The sequence below is a fragment of the Panthera leo genome, chromosome A1, assembly GCF_018350215.1.
Source record: "Panthera leo isolate Ple1 chromosome A1, P.leo_Ple1_pat1.1, whole genome shotgun sequence".
Lineage (NCBI taxonomy): Eukaryota > Metazoa > Chordata > Mammalia > Carnivora > Felidae > Panthera > Panthera leo.
The window spans coordinates 217,602,086-217,622,033 of NC_056679.1; the positions used below are offsets into that span (position 1 = coordinate 217,602,086).

Sequence of the window (19,948 nt, forward strand, 5' to 3'; positions counted from 1 at the left end):
TTTGAGTCAAAGGAACTTCCCAGAAGATATGTTTCCAAGCTTCAATAAGTCTCATTAATCCATTTTCATAAATATGTTCTTATTCAAAGCTACATCAGCACATAGTGAAAAAGGAAAATCTTTTTGACCCTCACTTACACTTCTTAATAATGCTCAGTAATAACTGGTGTTTGGAGACTATAATGATGCAGTGATCAGCAACACACTTGGTCCCATATCATTGAGCCTATAAATCATATCTGGAGATTGGAAAACACTAACTACCACACATTTGTGGTATTATGTTTTTAGGACAGCTTCACAAAAAAATTGTGGGGAAGGTACAGATAATTCCTATATATCTCCTGGTCTACACATGTATAGACAACCTCATTACCAATAATACTGAACAGCGCAATACATCTATTACAATTAATGAACCTACATTGACATAATATAACCAAAGTTGATAATTTACATTAATGTTCACTCTTGATGTTGTACATTTTATGAATTTGGTCAAATATATAATGACATATATCCATCATTATAGCTTCATAAAGAGATTTTCACTGTCCTAAAAATCCTCTGTGTTTCCCCTACTCATCCCTCTCCCTTGCCCCAACCCAACACTGGTAATTTTGCCTTTTCCAGAATGTCATATAGTTGGAATCAAATATATGTAGTCTTTCCAGCTTGGATTATTTCACTCAGTAACAGGCATTCAAAATTCTTCCATGTCTTTTTTAGGGCTTGAAAGCCCATTTCTTTTTGGTGCTGAATAATATTCCATTGTCTGAATATACTACTATTGCTTATCTGTTCACCTACTAAAGGTCATCTTGGTTGCTTCTGATTTGGGGCAATTATGAGAAAAGCTACTATAAACATCCAAGCGCAGTTTTTATTTGGATATAAGTTCTCAACCCCATTGGGTAAATACCAAGGAATGCAACTGCTATATCATATGGTAAGAGTATGTTTAGTTTTATAAGAAATTTACCAAAATATTTTCTAAAGTGCCTGCACCATTTTGCATCCCCACCAGTAATAAGAGTTCCTGTTGCTTCACACTCTCACTAGGATTTGGTGTCAGTGTTCCAGATTTGGGGCATTCTAACAGGTGGACAGGGGTAGCTCACCGCTTTGCTTTTTCCTGATGACACGTGAAGTACAACATCACCTGAATATCTTCCTTGTTGCAGTGTCTGTTAAGGTCTCTGGTCCATATTTTGATAAGGTTGATTTCTTATTGTTGGGTTTTAAGGGTTCCTTGCATATTTTGGATAACAGTCCTTGATCTGATGTGTCTTTTGTCAATATATTCTGTGGCTTTTTTTTTTCTAATTTTATTGGCATCCTCTTTTACAGAATAGACACTTAGGAATTTTGTGAAGTCCACCTTATCAATTATTTCTGTCGTGTATCATTTCTTTGCTGTTATATGTAATAAGGCAATCACCATTCTCAAAGTCATCTGGGTTTTCTCCTATGTCATGCAATCTGCAAACAAAAACAATTTCATTTCTTCCTCACCAATCTGTAGAGCTTTTATTTATTTTTATTGTTTTACTGCATTAATTAGAACTTCTAGAGTACAATGTTGAAAGGAGAGGTGAGAGGAATATTCTTGCTTTGTTCACGATCACAGAGAGAAAGCTTCTAGTTTCTCATCATTAAGCATGATGTTAGTTGTAGATTTTTTTGTAGATATTCTTTTTCATGTTGAAGAATTTCCCTCCATTCTTTGCAATATTATGTTTATTAATAGAAACTTAAAATTGAAGAAATAAAATACAGTTAAATAAAACATAGAAATAAAAATGGTTTACATGCAACACAACTATAAAAAGTGGCACATACACATACATTTATTTCACACAGATCGAACTTATGTAGTAGGCACTGATATTTTACTTGTTTTAACAGACAGGAAAAATGAAAGTGTGAGAGATAAAAAATTTGCTCACAGTATAAAGCAAATAAGTTACTAAATCATTAATAGAATCCAACCCTTTTGGCAAAGATTCAATTAGCTGTTCTCTCTATGACTGTAAAGTCTCTGCTTAGAATGAATGCAATCTTACCAGACACCTTGGAATTCATTATTTGTCTTATTTGCCTCTATCCAAGATTATATCTACTATCCCAAAGTTTATGATTGAATGTTGACTATTCTCATTTATGGTATGGGCATATTGTGATAACTAGTGGTTTTTTTTATTTTGAAATTACTAAAACTCAAAGTTTCATTTTTGGAAACCTTAGTGAGAAATAAAGTCGTTCTGTCCATGTAAGCAGTTTTGCGGAAAAATGCTCACTCATTCATCATTCACTCAAAACATATTTTGTATGCCTTGTGTTTTCCAGACAGTATACTCAGTGGCTGGGGATACAAACAGGACAAGAATGAGTTCCTGCTTCAAGGAAAGTATTATGCTCTATATAATTATATCAATATGCATAGAACTATGTAACTACGCATGCCAGTGGATATGGTACAGATAACGTTAGAAAAATATACAGGCATATTGGGATCACAGGATAGCTGATATGCAAGGATTCCAACAAGTATCAGAGATGTCAGAAGTTCTATATAATTGAAGTGAGACTTGCAGGAAAAACATAAATGTGCCTCACAGAGAAGGACAGGAATTCCACTTGGTACAAGCAATGTATACATTAAAGGGAATCTTCTGTTCTGAGAACTACTTACAGTCTTTATCTTGATTCAACAAAATTGTTCAGAATAGAGTAATTGAAAATAATATTTTGCAGCTAATGGATATAACATCCTACTCAAGTACCCATGTTTCCCAAAAGTATGCTCCTCTACAGTAGGATGATGATAGGTATTGCATGCAGACCAATATCCCTTGTTCAAGTAAGTTTGGACTAAACTTTAAACAAATTCACTTAATAAGACCCTCTCATATTAGCATATATTTTGAATCTCAAAGAGGAAGTGTCTCTCATACTTAGCCACACATTTAATTTTTACAAAACAGTGGAGTGAATAACACATTCATATCCATAGCTACCCTCTCAGCCTTCCACGCACACAACACTCATGTTTATTCATACTCAGGCACAGTCACACTCACTGGACAAGAATCACCACTCTCTCCATCACACACACACACACACACACACACACACACACACACACACACACACACAGATTATTTCTTCTTTCTGTCCCTCTCCACCTGCTCTCTTTTTCTCCCTCTCAGTTTTACACCCACAAAACATGGATAAATATCTAAAACCCACATTTTGAAACTCCTCTCACAAAACTAATAATTTGTATTTAATTTTTTTCAATGTTTACTTTTGAGAGAGAGAGAGAGACAGAACACGAGCAGAGAAGGGGCAGAGAGAGGAAGACACAGATTCTGAAGCAGGCTCCAAGCTCTGAGCTGTCAGCACAGCACCCAATGTGGGGTTTGAACCCACAACCTGTGAGATCATGACCTGAATCTAAGTCAGATGCCCAACCGACTGAGCCACCCAGGCACCCGTAATAATTTGTATTTTAGAAAAATATTTGGAGATAACATTTCCAAGTTATTATGTAATCTATAAACATATTAATTTGATAATACTTGAAATTAGTAAAATGAAACACAGATCAATTTTTAATGTTTATTTTTATATTTAATTATATATTCTAATACTGGTGAAATATTCATGGATACTAATTTTTATTTTCATTCAAAAATATTAAGTTGACTTTAATCTTAAGGCTTTCCTAATACGAGAAATTTTTACTCTGCAGATATTTCTTCAGTCTATCACTTAGGAAGGTAAAACACTCCATACATATAAATATAAATATAAATGTATACATATATATGTATGTATATATATGTATATATATATATATGTATGTATATATATGTATATATATATATATATATATATATACTGCTCAACAACAAAGTAAGTAAAATAAAGCTTTTAAACAATACGTTTTAAAGTTTGGCTAACTATAAACTGGTAATATATTCCATTTTGCTCTTTTAGAATTTAAGTTGCTGCAAAACTGCATAAATCTTCCTCTATTTTATTTTCCACTATAAAAGAACCACTTGCTATAACTGAAAATTGCTTGTGCTGTAGAATACAGTAAAATATTAAATATTTTATAAGTTCTTTAATGTTGAAAATAAGAAATGTATTAATTTATAAACCTGAAATACTTTAGAATCGTTATGACATATTTTACACTTATATTTAAATAACATTTATTTACATTTTCTACTTATAAAAACAATATATGCTAGTCATGGAGGAACTGCAATCCAGAGAAATATATAATATAATAAAAGCCAACTATATTACTATCTTCCAGGGATATTTACTACTGAAGTTTTGATATTTATTATTAGTTATTTTTCTAGGCCTACATATACACATACACATTCACACACTTTAAATCCTATTTACTTACTATACACATATTTTTCTATAATACCTTATGTCACATAATATATATGGTGAACATTTCCTCAGGTTATTAAATGTTTTCTTTTTTCTAAAATACAGTTTCAGTATAATTTTTTCTGCCAATTTCAAAGGTCTGCAAGCAATGTTAAAAATGCTAAAACTTCTGGGGCGCCTGCGTGGCTTAGTCGGTTAAGCGTCTGACTTTGGCTCAGGTCATAATCTCATAGTTCGTGGGTTCAAGCCACATATTGGGCTTTGTGCTGACAGTGCAGAGCCTGTAGCCTGCTTCAGATTCTGTATCTCCCTCTCTCTCTGCCGTTCCCCCACTCCCATTCTGTGTCTCTCTCTCTAAAAAAATAAGTCAACATTCAAAATAATGCTAAAACTTCTGTTCTTGACAGAACAGCTATATTTTAACAGATCAAGTTTGTTTCTAGGATTAACCCTGCAATATGCTGTTATGCAGAATATGGGGTTGGCTGTTAAATGTTAAAATAAAATCCATCATCAAATGTTAAAATAAAAGAATTAGCTTGGGAATGTATGGAAAGGAGGAACACTTAAGGATTTTAGGGGGAACATTCCACCGTTCTTTTTATCCTCATTTTAGCTGCTCTCAGAAAGTAGTTTATCTAATAAATTAAAAACCAAAATATGCTTAGGACTATGGAAAGTATGTTTAATAGAAAGTATACTTATATATGTATGTGTATACATATATATACATACATACATATATAAGTATACTTTCCATTAACTTAAGCCTGGTCATTCTCTTTTTCATCTTTTCTATTTTTCCTTTCCTATAATTGGGTGACTAATTCAGGGTAGAAATGCTCTCTGTACCTGGGAGATTCAGATTCAAAGGGGAGTACTTAGAAGGGCACATTATTAGGCCTCCTGGCCTAAACTCTGTTCTCTAAATGATCTTTTACCAGGTGGATGTAGAATGATTATTTGTCCCTTAATTTGCCAATATAAAATGAAGAAGTTCCTAACCCTTGGTGACAATTCTTTGGACACAGTCATCTTCATGAACACAGATAGAGAAAAATATTCACCAAGAGCCTATCCCAAATTTATAATGACCGACTCTTAGATACCTTGAGACAAAGAAAAACAAAAAGCATAAGAATTACTTTTAGATGTCTATAGGGAAGACATCCATAAAATAAAAACATAATAAATATTATATAATCACTTTCACAATACAGAGAAAGTCATTGTATAAAATCCATTTGGACATGCTGAAAGTGTCCCTCTGGGCAATTTCCATGTTCCACCTCTGTCATTATTTTCAGAATTATATTAGATATAATTGATGCATGAACTAGCCATATCATCTGTTAACTTAGAAAAATTTCCCTAGTGGTATTTCTTTAATATCATATCAAATCTATTCTTGTTGTTAAAGTTTGTCTCATGAGAATTTTAGAAAATATCCATGAAATTATCTGATGCTACCAGGCTTTTCCAGGTGCATTTCCCATGGATTTTACAACCTGATCATTGCCAGTATTTTCTTTTCAAACTGGGATACCATTCATCTATTAAGATATCTGAATTCCTCTATAGATTTGTTTTGCTGTTTCATAAGATGCCCTTTAAGTAAGGTCTTTTGTTAAAGCAGCCTCTTCTGCATGATGATCTGGTCAAGGTGAAAAATTTCATATGTTTTTAAGAACTGATGTGATACCTATATATTTATATATATGTATATGTATATATATGTGATACCTATAGTATATAAATATAAATGACATACAAATCATTTTATATAATCTGAAGATGATCTGCTTACTTTATCTCAGCAAGCAATGGTGCTGAGGCAAGAATATAGTTTAGCTCTTGGATAAAGAGATAGATTATGATAAGCAAGGAGTCCTTGAGGAGTCCTTGAGGAATTCATATTTACTTATTGGTTAATTTTCCAGATATTCACAATGTATAGATATGAATATCAAGGTCAATTTGAATTTGTGGGGACACAAAAAATCTGAACCTCTGTTAATAGTCTTCCTTCAGGACATTTTATCTGGCAGCTCCATTTTTAAACTATTAAACCTACCTAAACTATTAAACCGTTATTTGTGTCAGAAAGAATAAAGGAGTATCTTTCAATAATGGTCTTGAATACAGTTAGGGATATATGAAAAACTTAACACTGACAAACCTCTTCACTCCACCAGTGGTTTTAGCATTTCAGGAGATCTGATACTGACATTATAATGGTAGGATAGAATAGCAACCATGTCAATCAGAAAGCTGCATTTTGCGCATCTATTTTTATGGAAAATTTCCTTTGGGAATTTAGAGGAAGTATACAAAATTCTTAGGGGCTAAGACTAAGATCTCCTACAGAGTGACTTATTTTACAGATTTTTAAACATCTGTCTTCCTGTTTCTTAATAGTGAACATTAGGTTTGTCAATGACCTTTCTTCTTGTAATCTCTACAGGTGTCTGCTTGTAATCTCTATAGGTGTCCATATCCAGAGATTTCTAATTCTTAGAGGACAGGAGATAAATCAATCCAGCATTCTTTCAGAGAACAGTAGGTAATTTTATTTAAAATGTCAAATTTCTTTCAATGTTGATACTTTTGTTTTACCTTTTAGTGTTTATTAAAAATTGAGCTACTTGATGAAGATCTTCTCACTTAGCAATTACCTATTCTAACAGAATTTTCCAACTGAGTCTCCTTTTCAGAACTGAGTACATTTACGAAAAAGAGAACAAAGTTTCCTTACTTTCGATACTGGGTATACCCTACAGTACTGCTTGAAATATTCCTGAATTCTCTTTTTTGAAATTTCCTCTTAATCTTTCCCCTCTCCCCCAATTTTAATTCTTTTCCAATCTATCCTTAAGGAAGACTCCCAAAACTGTTCACAATGATCATTTACTGTTTCAGTAGTTTGTTTTTTTATTTGTTTTATTTATTTATTTTTGCCTTTTCTAAAGGTCAAAAACTATTTGTTTAAAAACCCTAAAGTAACAAAATAAAGGAAGCTCAGTTAAATAAATTCAGATCTGAGATTACTATTGAAACATTTATTGGGGAGTAAAAAAAACTGAATTTGGGCCAAGGTGTCGAGTGATAATATGTGCAAGTCCAACGTTCCTACAGAATGCTTCCAAGTGAAAGTCTTCAAAGTAATCTTGATAGAAACTTCAATTATTGAAGAAAGAGGTTACCATTCAGTATCGGAAACAAAAACCTGAGTTTATTAATTGCCAATGAAGGAATATATGTTTTAAAATACTGTCTATCTGAAAAAAAAAAGTCTTTTTTGTCTTACATATGGGTGATAAGAAGTGTACAGGTTAAGTACTTCCTTTCAGAAGAGTGGGGCTTCTCACTGACTGATACTCAGTTATCACAATTACTCATGGAAATTTTTTACTGATTATGATAGAGTTAGTCTCAATGGTTGAAAGTTGCTATTGTTTCAAGTTTTTATGTAAATTCTAGTTGACATTTAGTGTAATATTGGTTTCAGGAGTAGAATTTAGTGATTCCTCACTTATATGCAACACTCAGTGCTCATCTCAACAAATGCCCTCCTTAATACACACGCTCATTTAGCCCATCCCCAGCCCACTTCCCTTCCAGCAACCTTCAGTCTGTTCTCTATAGTTCACAGTCTCTTATTGTTTGCTTCCCTTTCTCTTTATCTCCCCTTTCCCCTGTTCATCTGTATTGTTTGTTAAATTCCACATGAGTGAAATCATATGGTATTTGACTTCGTTTAGCATAATACCCTCTAGCTTCACCCACGTAATTGCAAATGGCAAGTATTCCTTCTTTTGATGGTTGAGTAATATTCCAGTGTGTGTGTGTGTGTGTGTGTGTGTGTGTGTGTGTGTGTGTATCTCCATTCATCAGTCATAGGACATTTGGCCTCTTTACATAATTTGGCTATTGTTGACAGCGTCACTATAAGCATTGGGGTGCATGTGCTGCTTCGAATTAGTATTTTTGGATCCTTTGGGTAAATATTTGGTAGTGCAATTACTGTATCATGGGGTAGTTCTATTTTTAACTTTTTGAGAAAATCTCCATACAGTTTTCCAGAGTGGCTGCCGCAGTTTGCATTCCTACCAAAAGTGTTAAGAGGGTTCCCCTTTCTCTGCATCCTCACCAATATCTGTTGTTTCCTGTGTTGTTAATTTTAGCCCTTCTAACAGGTGTGAGGTGATACCTCATTGTAGTTTTGATTTGTATTTCTCTGATGATGAGCGATGTTGGGCATCTTTTTATGTGTCTGTTCGCCATCTGTATGTCTTCTTTGGAAAAATGTGTATTCATGTCTTCTTCCTATTTCTTAACTGAATTCTTTGGTTTTTTTTTTTTTGGGGTGTTGAGCTTGATAAGTTCTTTATATATTTTGGAAAGTAACCCTTTATCTGATATATCATTGGACAATATCTTCTCCCATTTTGATGATTGCCTTTTAGTTTTGCTGATTATTCTCTTCACTGTGTAGGAAAAATCTATCCCTTCCTTTTAAGAATATGTAAGAACATCTATGAGTTCTAAGACCATAAAGTAAATCAGAGATAGCAGTAAACTGGCCAATTACAAATAACCACAGAATTATTTTGATTATTGTAATTTATCATGATTTGTCTCTTTAAAAGAGTTAAATAACATATAGCAATAGTGATTAAGTCCTTCAATTCTCCACATGGATGTTAGGGGTAAGTGACTAAAGACCCCTCACAGAGGGTCCAGTGAAAAACAGACTTGATATTTGTGTGTGTGTGCACATGCATACTCCTGTTCTGAATACTGTTAAGACCAGTGTGATTTATATTATGTTACATAATGTCTTACCACAGACTGCTTTGATTATCTCTGCCTAGGAATTTGTAGCATACCCTGCTTAGTCATATTTTAACTATGAGGAAATTAAAACACTGTCCTTATTCAGTCCATCCCTACTTAAGAAAACAGTTGGTAATTCACTCTACCATTAAGACACAGCTCACTCTAGGTTCTCTGTCTCAGTAAAATGAACCATACACATAGATAATCAGGCAAAAAAAAAAGTGGCAAAACCATGGCTTCTCAATTTTCTCATATTCCAGAATGTGTGGAAGTTCTGATGGCTCTGCTTTCAAATACTGTTCATAACATCCATCATTGCCACACCCCCTTGCCTGGTCCACTGGACCAGTTTCCTGCTTCTCAATATCTACTTGCTTCCTAAACCACATTCTGTTCTTATTTAACATCCACTTATTTTTTTTATTTAATTTTTAATTTTTTTTTTAATTTACATCCAAATTAGTTAGTATATAGTGCAACGATGATTCAAGGAGTAGATTCCTTAATGCCCCTTACCCATTTAGCCCATCCCCCCTCCCACAATGCCTCCAGTAATCCTCTGTTCTCCATATTTATGAGTCTCTTATGTTTTGTCCGTCTCCCTGTTTTTATATTATTTTTGTTTCCCTTCCCTTATGTTCATCTGTTTTGTCCCTTAAAGTCCTCATATGAGTGAAGTCATATGATTTTTGTCTTTCAATGACTGACTAATTTCACTTAGCATAATACCCTCCAGCTTCATCCACATAGTTGCAAATGGCAAGATTTCATTCTTTTTGATTGCTGAGTAATACTCCACTGTAAACATATACCACATCTTCTTTATCCATTCATCCATTGATGGAAATTTGGGTTCTTTCCATACTTTGGCTATTTTTGAGAGTGCTGCTATAAACATGGGGGTGCATGTGTCCCTTTGAAACAGCACATCTCTGTCCCGTGGATAAATGCCTAGTAGTGCAATTGCTGGGTCATAGGGTAGTTCTATTTTTAGTTTTTTTAGGAACCTCCATACTGTTTTCCAGAGGGGCTGCACCAGCTTGCATTCCCACCAACAATGTAAAAGAGATCCTCTTTCTCTGCATCCTTGCCAACATCTGTTGTTGCCTGAGTTGTTAATGGTAGCCATTCTGAAAGGGGTGAGGTGATATCTCAGTGTGGTTTTGATTTGTATTTCCCTGATGAGTGATGTTGAGCATTTTTTCATATGTCAGTTGGCCATCTGGATGTCTTCTTTGGAGAAGTGTCTATTCATGTCTTTTGCCCATTTTTTCACTGGATTTTTTTTTTTTGAGTGTTGAGTTTGATAAGTCCTTTATAGATTTTGAATACTAACCCTTTATCTGATATGTCATTTGCAATTATCTTCCCCCATTCTGTTGGTTGCCTTCTAGTTTTGCTGTTTGTTTCCTTCACTGTGCAGAAGCTTTTTATTTTGATGAGGTCCCAGTAGTTCATTTTTGCTTTTGTATCCCTTCCTCTGGAGATGTGTTGAGTAAGAAGTTTCTGCAGCCAAGATCAAAGAGGTTTTTGCCTGCTTTCTCCACAAGTATTTTTATGGCTTCCTGTCTTACATTGAGGTCTTTCATCCATTTTGAGTTTATTTTTGTGTATGGTGTAAGAAAGTGGTCCAGGTTCATTCTTCTGCATGTCGCTGTCCAGTTTTCCCAGCACCACTTGCTGAAGAGACTGTCTTTATTCCATTGGTTATTCTTTCCTGCTTTGTCACAGATTAGTTAGCCATATGTTTGTGGGTCCATTTCTGGGTCTCTATTCTGTTCCATTGATCTAAGTGTCTGTTCTTGTGCCAGTACCATACTGTCTTGATGATTACAGCTCTGTAGTATAGTTTGAAGTCTGGGATTGTTATGCCTCCAGCTTTGGTTTTCTTTTTCAAGATTGCTTTGGCTATTCCGGGTCTTTTCTGGTTCCATACAAATTTTAGGATTATTTGTTCTAGCTCTGTGAAGAATGCTGGTGTTATTTTGATAGAGATTGCATTGAATATGTAGATTGCTTTGGGTAGTATCAACATTTTAATAATATTTGTTCTTCCTATCCAGTAGCATGGAATCTTTTTCCATTTCTTTGTGTCTTTTTCAATTTCTTTCAGAAGCTTTCTATAATTTTCAGCATATAGGTTTTTCACCTCTTTGGTTAGATTTATTCCTAGGTATTTATTTTGTGTGTGTGTGTGTGTGTGTGTGTGTGTGTGTGTGTGTGTGCAACTGTAAATGGGATCGATTCCTTGGGATTTATTCCTAGGTATTTTATGTTTTTTTTGTGTGTGTGTAACTGTAAGTGGGATCAATTCCTTTCTGTCACTTCATTGTTGGTGTATTGGAATGCAACCAATTTCTGTGCGTTCATTTTATATCCTGCAACTTTGCTGAATTCATGAATCAATTTTAGCATTTTTTTGGACCTTTTGGATTTTCCATATACAGTATCATATCATCTGTGAAGAGTGAAAGTTTGACCTGCTCCTGGCCGATCTGGATGCCTTTTATTTCTTTGTGTGGTCTGATGCAGAGGCGAAGACTTCCAATACTATGTTGAATAACAGTGGTGAGAGTGGACCTCCCTGTCTTGTTCCTGACCTTAGGGGGAAAGCTCTCAGTTTTTCCCCATTGAGGATGATATTAGCATTGGTTTATTCATATATGGCTTTTACGAAATCGAGGTATGATCCCTACTTTCTCGAGGGTTTTTATCAAGAAAGGATGCTGTATTTTGTCAAATGTTTTCTATGCATCTATTGAGAGGATCGTATAGTTCTTGTCCTTTCTTTTATTGATGTGATAAATTACATTGATTGTTTTGTGGATATTGAACCAGGCCTGCATCCCAGGTATAAATCCCACTTGGTCGTGGTGAATAATTTTTGTAATGTGTTGTTGGGTGCGGTTGGCTAATTATCTTGTTGAGGATTTTTGCATCCATGTTCATCAGGGAAACTTGTCTATAATTCTCCTTTTTAGTGTGGTCTCTGTCTGGTTTTGGAATCAAGGTAATGTTGGCTTCAGAGAAAGAGTTTGGAAGTTTTCCTTCCATTTCTATTTTTTTTTGAACAGCTTCAAGAAAATAGGTGTTAACTCTTCCTTAAATGTTTGGTAGAAAACCTCTGGAAAGCCATTTGGCCCTGGACTCTTACTTTTTGGCAGATTTTTTTAATTACTAATTTGATTTCCTTACTGGTTATGGGTCTGTTCAAAGTTTCTATTTCTTCCTATTTAAGTTTTGATAGTTTATATGTTTCTAGGAATTTGTTCATTTCTTCCAGATTGCCCTTTTTATTGGCATATAATTGCTCATAATATTCTCTTATTATTGTTTTATTTCTGCTGTGTTGGTTGTGATCTCTCCTCTTTCATTCTTGATTTTATTTATTTGGGTCCTTTCCTTTTTCTTTTTGATCAAACTGGCTAGTGGCTTATCAATTTTGTTAATTCTTTCAAAGAACCAGATTCTGGTTTCATTGATCTGTTCTGTTTTTTGGAGGGGTTTTGATAGCATTAATTTCTGCTCTAATCTTTATTATTTCCTGCCTTCTTCTAGTTTGGGGTTTTATTTGCTGTTCTTTTTCCAACTCCTTAAGGTGTAAGGTTAGGTTGTGTATCTGAGATCTTTCTTTCTTCTTTAGAAAGGCCTGGATTGCTATATACTTTCCTTTTATGACCACCTTTGCTGTGTCCCAGAGGTTTTGGGTTGTGGTGCTATCATTTTCATTCACTTCCATATACTTTTTAACTTCTTCTTTAACTGCTTGGTAGCCCATTCATTCTTTACTAGGATGTTCTTCAGTCTCCAAGTATTTGTTACCTTTCCAAATTTTTGTGGTCTGAAAATATGCATGGTATGATCTCGATCTTTTTGTACTTACTTAGGGCCGATTTGTGTCCCAGTATATGGTCTATTCTGGAGAATGATCCATGTGCACTGGAGAAGAATGCATATTCTGCTGCTTTAGGATGAAATGTTCTGAATATATCTATTAAGTCCACTTGGTTTAATGTATCATTCAAAGCTAGTTTCCTTGTTGATTTTTTGATTAGATGATATGTGTACTGCTGTGAGTGGGGTGTTGAAGTCTCCTACTATTATGGTATTACTATCGATGAGTTTCTTTATGGTTGTGATTAACTGATTTATATATTTGGGTGCTATCACATTTGGTGCATCAATGTTTACATTTGTTAGGTCTTCTTGGTGGATAGACCCCTTAATTATGATATGATGCCCTTCTTTATCTCTTGATACAGTCTTTATTTTAAAGTCTAGATTTTCTGATATAAGTATGGCTACTGTGGCTTTCTTTTGTTGAGCATTAGAATGATAGTTGGTTCCCCATCCCTTTATTTTCTATCTGAAGTTGTCTTTAGGTCTAAGGTGGGTCTCTTGTATACAGCATATAGATGGATCTTGTTTTCTTATCCATTCTGTTACCCTATGTCTTTTGATTGGAGCATTTAGTCCATTGATGTTTAGAGTGAGTACTGAAAGATATGAATTTATGGCCATTATGTTGCTTGTAGAGTTGGAGCTTCTAGTGGTGTTCTCTAGTCATTTCTAGTCTTTGTTGCTTTTGGTATTGATTGATTGGTTGTTTGATTGATTGATTGATTTAATCTTTTCTCCCCTCAGAGAGTTCCCCTTAAAATTTCTTGCAGTGCTGGTTTAGTGGTCACAAACTCTTTTAATTTTTGTTTGTCTGGGAAACTTTTTATCTCTCCCTCTATTTTGAATGACAGCCTTACTGGATAAAGAATTCTTGGCTGCATATTTTTCTGATTCAGCACACTGAATATATCCCGCCACTCCTTTCTGGCCTGCCAAGTTTCTGGGGATAGGTCTGCTACAAACCTGATCTGTCTTCTCTTGTAGGTTAGGGACTTTTTTTTCCCTTGCTGCTTTCATGAGTCTCTCCTTGCCTGAGTATTTTGAGAATTTGACTATGATATGCCTTGTTAATGGTCGGTTTTTGTTGAGTCTAATGGGGGTCCTCTGTGCTTCCTGGATTTTGATGTCTGTCTTTCCCCAGGTTAGGAAAGTTTTCCGCTATGATTTGCTCACATAACCCTTCTACCCCTATTTCTCTCTCTCACTCTTCTGTGACCCTTATGATTCTGATGTTGTTCTTTTTTAATGAGTCACTCATTTCTCTAATTCTTAAATCGTGCTCTTTTGCCTTAACCTCCCTCTTTTTTTCTGATTCGTTATTCTCTATAAGTTTGTCTTCTATATTGCTGATTCTCTGTTCTGCCTCACCCATCCTTCCTGCTGCAGCATTCATCCATGATTGCAGCTCAGTTATAGCATTTTTTTTTTCATCCTGACTAGTTTTTACTTTTTTTTTTTTTATCTCTGCAGAAAGGGATTCTAATCTATTTTTGACTCCAGCTAGTATTCTTATTGTCGTGATTCTAAGTTCTGGTTCAGACATCTTGCTTGTATCTGTGTTGGTTAAACAACTGGCTGTCGTTTCTTCATGCTCTTTCTTTTGGGGTGAATTCCTGCTGAATTCTGTGGTTCAGGTTGTGCAGATTGTTGTGTTAATCCTCCAATCAGTTTTCTAGGTGTGTAGAATAGTTTAGTGTTGGTCTGGCTGTATTTCATGGACGTGGGATGGGACACAAAAAAACTTCCATGCTGTTCCCCATCCATTTATTTTTTAATATAATCTTATTTTGACACTCTCTCAGCCAAATCTCCAATGATTCCTTAGCTCTCCCACTTAGAATTCAATTAAAAACAACTCTGACTAATGGCAACTTTTCCATCCTCATATCCTGATACTCCCTCATTCAACTCCTTGTACACACCATGTAAACTGTCAACACAAAGCCTTTACACTTGCCATTTTCTATGAAATATGTATCTCAATATATCTATGTAGCTTATTTATTTTATTCATGTCTGGTTTAGACCCACCAATATAAAAGAGTCACCCCTGTATAGTCTATTCCTTCATCTGGCTTTTCTTTTTAACCTGATGTATTTTATATTTATTTGCTTATTATTTCTATGTCTCATTGAAGAAGTTTCTCCCTGTTTATTTTTGTATCCCCATGGCTAGTAAAAATCTGACATGTAGTAACTCTTTCATAATGCATCATGTGGGGGTGCCTAGGTGGCTCAGTCGGTAGAGCGTCAGACTTTGGCTCAAGTCATGATCTCACAGCTCGTGATTTTGAGCCCCGCATCAGGCTCTGTGCTGACACCTCAGAGCCTGGACCCTGCTTTGGATTCTGTGTCTCCCTCTTTCTCTGCCCCTCCCCTTCTCTGTCTCTGTTAGATCTCTCTTTCTCTCTCTTAAAAATAAACATTTTTTAAAACTGAACAAATAGGGGTGCCTGGGTGGCTCCGTCAGTTAAACATCTGACTTCAGCTCAGGTCATGATCTTGCGGTTTGTGAGTTCCAGCCCCGCATCAGGCTCTGTGTTGACAGCTCAGAGCCTGGAGTCTGTTTCGGATTCTGTGTCCCTATCTCTCTCAGTCCCTCCCCAACTCATCCCTATCTCTGTGTGTGTGTTTCTCTCTCTCTCTCTCAAAAAACAAATATTAAAAAATTTTTTTAACTGAAGAAATAATGCATAATGTGAACTAAAATAAGTATTGATCATTAAATAGCTTTTCCTAGGTCTTCCAGTGGAAGATAGTATAGAGTTTAAATATGCGTTGTCCCTTCTTTCTGCCCTAACACCCATTAAATAGAACGCACACTCACTATTTCAAAGGGTTTGTGTCGAGCACACAAATTAAGCTGAATCATGGAAATGAACCAAGAAGGGCCTTAATGAACTGATGTAAAATCCATTCTGAACAACAGTGTGCTAATAGAGATTTTTCTATCCATCTGCTTGCTTCATGTAGCTCTCTTCTCTTAATATATAACCAACCAACAAGCAAAATAGAGCTTGAAATTCCTTAACATATTCTCCTAATGAAGAATTTTTCAAACTGTGGTGTAATGCTAACCACTGGTGACTGATCATGGTAAACTCCTCCTTCAACCATGAGAGCAGATTTAGTCCCACAATAATCACTTAACTTATTTTTCCTCAGCTAAGGAACTACATGCAAATGAAGAACAGATTAAGATATAAATGTAAAAAGTTGGCATTTTTGTTTGGTTTTCAGTTCATAACATTTATATTAATCCTATATCTTTACTTCTCAATTTTTTAGGAAAACACCAAATATTTAGATTGTTTTGTTAATAAAAAACAAATAGGGATCCTTTGTGGATGCAAAATGTGTCTTTTGCCATTACTCTTTTCAAGGAGTAAAGTCTTGAAAGATTTCACTAAAAAAAGACTTTTTGGGTGGTGCCTGGGTGGCTCAGTCAGTTAAGCCTCGTGACTTTTGATTTAGGCTCAGGTCATGATCTCACGGTTCATGAGTTCGAGCCCTGTGTGGGGCTCCATGCTGTCAGTGCAGAGCTTGCTTGGGATTCTCTCTCTCTGCCCCTTCCCTGTGCTCGCTCTCTCTCTCTCTCTCTCTCTCTCAAATAAATAAAATAAACTAAAAAAAAAACATTTTTGGCATGCAGAAACTTTAACACACATTCCCATATCTGTTAATACTCTTTACTCACTGCTAGATAATTGTTATTTCTGTTCAATCTGTTATTAATATAAATACCCAGCAGCCTAAAAATTATTCAAACTAGCCTCACAACAAAATCCCTTTAAAAATTAAAATAAAGAAGTGAATAACAATTCAGTTGACTTCAACAGGATTATAATTGTTTTCTTTTTGCCCAACAGTACAGTTCCAAGTGTATCTAGTCATTTTTCCCTTCTATAAGTGCCTAGACATACTTCCATTTCAAAGATAATTATATTCTTTTGGATAGTAAGCTTTTGTCTGATATCTGCAAAATTTGCAAAAATTTTCTTCCATTCTGTAGGTTGCCTTTTAATTTTATTGTTTCTTTTCTGTGCATGATCTTTAAAATTTGATGTTGTCACACTGTTGATTTTTGCTTTTGTTGTTTGTGCTTTTGGTGTCATAGTCAAAAAATTACTGCCCAGATCAACACTGAGGACTTTCTTCCCTACATTGTCTTCGAGAAATTTTACAGTATCAGGCCTTATGTTTGTCTTTGATTCATTTTGAGCTCATTTTTGTGAGTGTTGTAAGACAGGGTCTAATGTCACTGTTCTGCACGTTTATCTAGTTTTTCCAATATCATTAATGCAAACTGATTTACCTCCTATGGAAAATGATGTGGAGATTCTCAAAAAGTTAAACATAGATCTACCATATGATCCAGCAAACCACGTCTGGGTATATACCCAAAGAAAATTAAATCAGAATCCCAAAGAGATACATGCACTCCCGTGTTTACTGCAGTATTATTCACAATAGCCAAGATACAGAAACAAACTAAGTGTTCCTCCACAGATGAATGGATAAAGAACATATATGTATACATACACATACACACATATATATACACATACATACACACACACACACACACACACACACACACACACACACCCAATGGAATACTGTTTAGCCATAAGAAAGGAGGAAATTCTATCATTTGCAACAGTATGGACAGACCTTGGCACTTTATGCTAATTAAGATAAGTCAACAGAGAAGACATGTACTGTATGATGTCACTTATATGTGAAATTTAAAAAAGCTCAAGTCATAAAAACAGAATAAAATGGTGATTACGAGGCAATGGCAGGTAGGGGAGAGGACAGATATCACTGAAAAGCACAAACTTACAATGAATAATAAATAAGACTTAGAGGTCCTTTACCTAGCACAGTGAATACTGACAACAATATTATAATCAACAAACTTGCTAAGAGACTACAACTTAGTTATTCCAATGACCAAGAAAATGATTGTTATTAAATATAATAAAGGTGTTAATTATCGCCACAATGACACATTATATAGCACATAATGTAAAAAAATTAACATGTTGTACATCTTAAATTTATACAATGTTATATGTCAAATATATTTCAAATTAAAAAGATAAATTAAACAGATGATATGAAAGTATTTGTTTTAAAGTGTGGACCACAAGGAGAATATTTGTGTTTGTGAAATAATGGAATAATCTCCAATTAAATCATGATGGTAACTTATGAAAGGATTGTTAATCAATATAAATGTCAGGCAGCAGTTACCCACAATGCCTTGTTCAAACAATTGGCAACTTTTTCAGTCTCTCTGGCAGTATAGCCTATGATGGTTTTCATGTTCCCTGCTGTGTTTCATACAAGCACATGAGCATTACCAGTGGTGTGCCTGAGATGGCCCAAAAAGGGCTAAGAAAAAGGTGATGGTGTGAATCTCCTCATGACTCCATTTTCAGTGATGTCGTAATAGCTTGAAATCCACTGTGAAGAGATTATATAAATTGTGTAAATTGGCAAACATTACAAATCAGAGTTTTTGTTTATGTTTTTTTGTGAGAGTATATAGTTCTCTAGTTCACTACTACCAGTGGTAAATCAAAAAAAAATATATTGAATAAACATCTGAGTTTATTTATTGCACAATATCTATTATTAAAATAGTGTATATTCAAAGTCTTTTGGACTTTAATAGAGCCCATAAAAATACGGATAGTTTCGGAAGTAATTTGCGGTGACCAATACATTTCATGTATTCTAAATGGTACCTATTCTAAATTTCACATTTCTATGTATATAATAACTCAGTGTATCACAATTCCATAAACTTCATGAATAAGTTATTTAAGCCATTTATTCTTCAGTATTACTAAAACTAAAATGAATTTGCAATGTTTGGAAATCCATTCGTACCTTGGATTTGCAAAAGATGCTCATTTTGCATCTTGCAAATGCACTTCACAGGAAGTGCAAGTCTAGGTTAACAACAAGATATCCCCAGTGCAATTTTTATTATTTACTAGGTGGGTTTTAAAATATGACATGAAACACATGCAGTATATTTTAAGACCTTTTTTGAAATTGAGAAGATTTTTTTCTCCTGAGAAAACAAACCTGCCTACCTACATTTTAATATTTTTAATATTAACATACTAGAAAATTTTTGAAATACTATCACAGGCAAATATTACTAATGGGTCTCAATTATTTCATACCACAGTCAGAACCAAAGTAATTAATCTTCTTTTAGGGTAGTAAAATACTCTCTAGCATCTAGTAGTTATAATGGATAACCCTATTCTTGGAATATGAGAACAAATTATACGACATCCTAATCTAATATGAAGAAGAAAATTTTTATATTTTCAGTGTTGTGAATATGTGAAATAGAATTCTTAAATGTTTAGATAACATGTCTTTTTAGATTCATCTATCAGGAATAAATAAAAGACTGACGTATTTCCAATTCCAATCTGAATTTCCAAAGTCCTTCATTCTAATAATGCCTTAGTGAGCATGTTATTGTTGAATATGTATACTGCACACCTGAAATTAATATAGCTGTATTTAAACATACTGCAATTTAAAAAAAAAAGTAAAGTAATGCATTACTGAATGACTGTTAAAAGTGTGAACTTAGACTCTGTTTCTTACTTCCTCTGTGATTTCAACGGAGTTAAAGTTCTGCATCCTCAGTGCCCTCAATAGTAACATGAGAATAATATAGTAGAAAACTGATAAGAAGATTAAATGATAAAATGATTAAATGATAAAATACATATAAGATTACATATAAGAT

The 19,948-nt window shown here is 34.4% G+C and overlaps 1 long non-coding RNA gene across 1 annotated transcript in view; it reads right to left on the minus strand.

Annotated features, from left to right (window-relative positions):
- Positions 1–1,058: 1,058 nt before the first annotated feature.
- LOC122228004 overlaps positions 1,059–19,948 on the minus strand; it is a 49,191-nt gene continuing 30,301 nt past the window's right edge. Inside the window, exons 2-3 of the long non-coding RNA XR_006206352.1 lie at positions 18,531–18,633; positions 1,059–1,482 (exon numbers count right to left, since the gene is read on the minus strand). This is a non-coding gene — a long non-coding RNA (uncharacterized LOC122228004). The remainder of the gene's footprint in view (positions 1,483–18,530; positions 18,634–19,948) is intronic.